This window comes from Puma concolor, chromosome B1 (assembly GCF_028749965.1).
Source record: "Puma concolor isolate L17-30 chromosome B1, mPumCon1.1.hap2, whole genome shotgun sequence".
Classification (NCBI taxonomy): Eukaryota; Metazoa; Chordata; class Mammalia; order Carnivora; family Felidae; genus Puma; species Puma concolor.
The window spans coordinates 64,318,402-64,324,401 of record NC_141670.1 but is presented as its reverse complement, the minus strand read 5'-3'; positions in this window follow the sequence as shown (position 1 = coordinate 64,324,401).

The following is a 6,000-nucleotide window of genomic DNA, read 5'->3' as shown; positions in this document are numbered from 1 at the left end:
TTTTTATCTTTTTCATTTATTTTCTTTTTCTTGAATACAGAAAGAGAAAAAAATATTTTTATTTTCAATTTTTCTGAAAAATATTTTTATTTTTTTCTACCATATTTTTTAATTTTTGTAAATTTTTCAAATTCTATTTTACTTCCCTCATTTCATTCTATTCTACTGCATTGTATTCATTTTCTCAAATTTTCAAATGTTTTCCTTCCCCATCCTGCTTTTTTTCTCTAATCTGTCAATCTCCTTTCAACAACCAGACCAAAACACATCTAGGATCTAACATAATTTATGTGATTTTTTTGTGTTTCTGGGTTGTTTTTAATTTCATAATTTTAATTTTTTTTTTTACCTTATCAATCCTTTTGTCCCTTTAAATTGATGAAACGAAGGAATTCACCACAAAAGAAAGAGCTGGAAGAAACTACAGCCAGGGACTTAATCAACACAAACAAGATGCCTGAACCAGAATTTAGGATCACAATAATAATAATCACTATCTCGGGTTGAAAATAGATTAGAATCCCTATCCACAGAGATGAAAGAAGTAAAAACTAGTCAGGATGAAATAAAAAATGCTATCACTGAACTGCAATCTCAAATGCATGCCATGATGGCAAAGATGGATGAGGTAGAACAGTGAATGAGTGATACAGAGGACAAACATATGGAGAATAATGAAGCAGAAAAAAAATGAGGGAGACTAAGGCAAAAGAGCACGATTTAAGATTTAGAGAAATCAGTGACTCATTAAAAAGGAACAACATCAGAATCATAGGGGGCCCAGAAGAGGAAGAGAGAGAAATAGGGGTAAAAGGGTTATGTGAGCAAATCATAGCAGAAAACTTTCCTAACCTGAGGAAAGACACAGACATCAAAATCCAGGAAGCACAGAGGACTCTCATAAGATTCAGCAAAACCCAGCCATCATATCATACTCAAATTCACAAAATACTCAGGCAAGGAAAGAAATCATGAAAGCAGCAAGGAAAAAGAGTCCCTAATCTACAAGGAAAGACAGATCAGGTTTGCAGCAGACCTATCCACAGAAACTTGGCAGGCCAGAAAGGAGAGGCAGGGTATATTCAGTGTGCTGAATCAGAAAAAATATGCAGCCAAGAATTCTTGATCCAGCAAGGCTGTCATTCAAAATAGAAGGAGAGCGAAAAAGTTTCACAAACAAAAATTAAAGGAGTTCGTGACCACTACACCAGCCCTGCCAGAAATTTTAAGAGGGACTCACTGAGGGGAGAAAGGATGGAAAAAAAAAAAAAGACCAAGAGCAACAAAGACTAGAAAGGACCAGAGAACACCACCAGAAACTCCAACTCTACAAGCAACATAATGGCAATAAATTCATATCTTTCAGTACTCACTCTAAACATCAATGGACTCAAAGCTCCAATCAAAAGACATAGGGTAACAGAATGGATAAGAAAAAAAGATCCATCTGTATGCTATTTACAAGAGACACACTTTAGACCTAAAGACACCTTCAGATTGAAAGTAAGGGGATGGAGAACCATCTATCATGTTAATGGTCGACAAAAGAAAGTCGGAGTAGCCATACTTATATCAAACAATCTATATTTTAAAATAAAGACTGTAACAAGAGATGAAGAAGGGCACTATAGCATAATTAAGGGGTCTATCTACCAAGACCTAACAACTGTAAACATTTACGCACCAAATGTGAGGGCACACAAATATATCAATCAATTAATCACAAACATAAAGAAACTCATTGATAATAATACCATAATAGTAGGGGACTTCAACACCCACTTACAGCAATGGAAAGATCATCAAATCAGAAAACCAACAAGGAAACAATGGCTTTGAATGACACACTGAAACAGATGGACTTAACAAGTATATTCAGAACTTTTCATCCTAAAGCAGCAGAATATACACTCTTCTCCAGTGCGCATGGAACGTTCTCCTGAATAGATCACATACTGGGACACAAATCAGCCCTCAACAAATACAAAAAGATCGAGATGATACTGTGCATATTTTCAGACCACAATGCTATGAAACTCTAAATCAACCACAGGAAAAAAAAATTGGAAAGATAGCAAACACTTATAGACTAAAAAACATCCTACTAAAGAATGAATGGGCTAACCAAGAAGTTAAAGCAATTAAAAAGTACATGAAAGCCAATGAAAATGATAATACCACAGCCCCAAAACCTCTGGAACACAGCAAAGGTGGTCATAGAGGGAAGTAGATAGCAATTCAGGCCTTCCTAAAGAAGGAAGAAAGGTCTCAGATACACAACCTAACCTTCCACCTTAAGAGCTGGAAAAAGAACAGCAAATACAATCCAAAACCAACAGAAAACAGGAAATAATAAAGATTAGGGTAGATATCAATGCTATCGAAACCAAAAAACAAAAACAAACAAACACAAACAAAAACAAAACAGTAGAACAGATCAATGAAACCAGAAGCTAGTTCTTAAAAAGAATGAAAAAAATTGATAAACCAGTAGCCAGTTGAATCAAAAAGAAAAAGGAAAAAACCCAAATAAATAAAATCAAGAAAGATAGAGGAGAGATCACAACTAACAGAGCAGAAATAAACACAATAATAAGAAAATATTATGAGCAATTATGCTCCAATAAAATGGGAAATCTGGAAGAAATGGACAAATTCCTAGAAACATATACACTACCAAAACTGAAACAGAAAGAAATAGAAAATTAAAACTGACCTATAACCAGTAAAGACATCGAATTAGTTCCAAAAAAAACAATAGTCCACAGCCAGATGACTTTCCAGGGGAATTCTATCAAACATTTAAGGAAGAGTGAACACCCATTCTCTTGAAGCTGTTCCAAAAAATAGAAATGGAAGGAAAACTTCCAAACTCTTTCTATGATGCCAACATTACCTTGATTCCAAAACCAGACAGAGACCCCACTAAAAAGGAGAACTATAGACCAGTTTCCCTGATGAGCATGGATGCAAAAATCCTCAACAAGATAATAGCCAACCAGATCCAACAATACATTAAAAAAATTATTCACCGCGTCCCAATTGGGATTTATACCTGGGATGCAGGGCTGGTTCAATATCCACAAAACAATCAATGTGATTCATCACAACAATAAAAGAAAGGACCAGAACCACATGATCATCTCAATAGATGCAGAGAAAGCATTTGACAAAATACAGCATCCTTTCTTGAGAAAAACTCTTTAAAAAGTAGGGATAGAAGGATCATACCTCGAGATCATAAAGGCCATATATGAACGACCCAACGCTAATGTCATCCTCAATGGGGAAAAACTGAGAGCTTTCCCCCTAAGGTCAGGAACAAGACAGGGATGTCCACTCTCGCCACTGTTCTTCAACATACTATTGGAAGTCTTAGCCTCTGCAATCAGACAACACAAAGAAATAAAAAGCATCCAAATCGGCCAGGAGGAGGTCAAACTTTCACTCTTCGCAGATGACATGATACTCTATATGGAAAACCCTAAATATTCCACCAAAAAACTGCCAGAACTGATCCATGAATTCAGCAAAGTCCCAGGATATAAAATCAATGCACAGAAATTGATTGCATTCCTATACACCAACAATGAAGCAACAGAAAGAGAAATCAAGGAATCAATCCCATTTACAGTTTCACAAAAGCCATAAAATACCTAGGAATAAATCTAACCAAAGAGGTGAAAAATCTATACACTCAAAACTATCGAAAGCTTATGAAAGAAATTGAAGAAGACACAAAAAAATGGAAAAAGATTCCATGCTCCTGGATAGAAAGAATAAAAATTTTTAAAATGTCAATACTACTCAAAGCAATCTACATATTTAATGCAATACCTATCAAAATAACACGAGCATTCTTCACAGAGCTAGAATAAACAATTCTAAAATTTGTAGGGAACCAAAAAAGACCCCGAAGAGCCAAAGCAATCTTGAAAAAGAAAACTGATCCTGGAGGCATCACAGTCCTGGACTTCAAGATGTATTACAAAGCTGTAATCATCGAGACAATATGGTACTGGCACAAAAATAGACACAGATCAATGGACCATGGTAGAGAACCCAGAAATGGACCCACAAACGTATGGCCAACTAATCTTTGACAAAGCAGGAGAGAATATCCAGTGGAATAAAGACAGTCTCTTCAGCAAGTGGTGCTGAGAAAACTGGACAGTGACATGCAGAAAAATGAACCTGGACCACTTTCTTACACCATACACAAAAATAAACTCAAAATGGATGAAAGACCTCAGTGTAAGACAGGAAGCCATCAAAACCCTCGAGGAGAAAGCAGACAAAAACCTCTTTGATCTTGGCCGCAGCAACTTCTTACTCAACACATCACCAGAGGCAAGGGAAACAAAAGCAAAAATGAACTATTGGGACCTCATCAAAATAAAAAGCTTCTGCACAGCGAAGGAAACAATCAACAAAACTAAAAGGTAACTGACAGAATGGGAGAAGATATTTGCAAATGACATATCAGATAAAGGGTTAGCATCCAAAATCTATAAAGAACTTATCAAACTCAACACCCAAAAAACAAATAATCCAGTGAAGAAATGGGCAAAAGACATGAATAGACACTTCTCCAAAGAAGACAACCAGGTGGTCAATCAACACTTTAAAAGATGCTCAACTTCACTCATCATCAGGGAAATACGAATCAAAACCACAATGAGATATCACCTCACACCTGTCAGAATGGCTCACCTTAACAACTCAGGCAACAATAGATGTTGGCGAGGTTGTGGAGAAAGAGCAACTCTTTTGCACTGCTGGTGGGAATGCAAACTGGTACAGCCACTCTGGAAAACAATATGAAGTTTCCTCAAAAAATTAAAAATAGAACTACCCTATGACCCAGCAATTACACTACTAGGTATTTATCCAAGGGATACAGGTGTGCTGTTTCGAAGGGGCACATGCACCCCAATGTTTACAGCAGCACTATCAACAATAGCCAAAGTATGGAAAGAGCCCAAATGTCCATTGATGGATGAATGGTTAAAGAGGTGGTATACACACACACACACACACACACACACACACACACACACACACACACACACACACAAAATGGAGTATTACTTGGCAATCAAAAAGAATGAAATCTTGCCATTCACAACTATGTGGATGGAACTAGAGGGTAGTATGCTAAGAGAAATTAGTCAGAGATATACAAATATATGACTTCACTCATATGAGTACTTTAAGATACAAAACAGGTGAACATAAGGGAAGGGAAGCAAAAACAATTTAAAAACAGGGAGGGGACAAAAACATAAGGGACTCTTAAACATGGAAAACTAACAGAGGGTTACTGGAGGGGTTGTGGAAGGTGGATGGGCTAAATGGGTAGGGGAATTAAGGAATCTATTCCTGAAATCATTGTTGCACTATATACTAACTAGCTTAGATGTAAATTAAAATAAATAAATTAAATATGAAAATAAAAAATAAAAAAAGAAATATTCATTATTGCCTATTACACACTTAAGCACCTTGCTAGGCACTAAGGATATGGACATGAATAATACTTGGAACTCATCCTCAAACGGTGTATAGCCTAGACAAGTAAGTAAATAAGTACAAGCTTTTCACTTCTGAAATTGCAACAGCAGAAATGTATAAAACAGAAAAGGAAATGACTAACTTGGTTGGAGAGGGGAGGGAGGAATCTCAACATAGGCTTAGAGCAAGGAATTATTGAGCAAGGTAATGAACTTATAGGCCTCTATTAGTTTAAGATTCTGTGATTTTAAATTGAAAATAAGGTAGTTCAATAATCAATGCATTTATATGGGTCAATTGTTGTCTCTGTGTAAATTGTCAGAGTTTTCCCATAAGTCCTTTAGATCTGTGAGTCCTATAGAGCATCACAGAATAACTTCCACTTGGCACCATTAATTACCCTTTCATAGTGCTGTGCCAGGCCCCATCCTGGAAAGCATCATGGTACCACAGTCCCTCAATTCGATTGTTCCTGCCTGCCATATG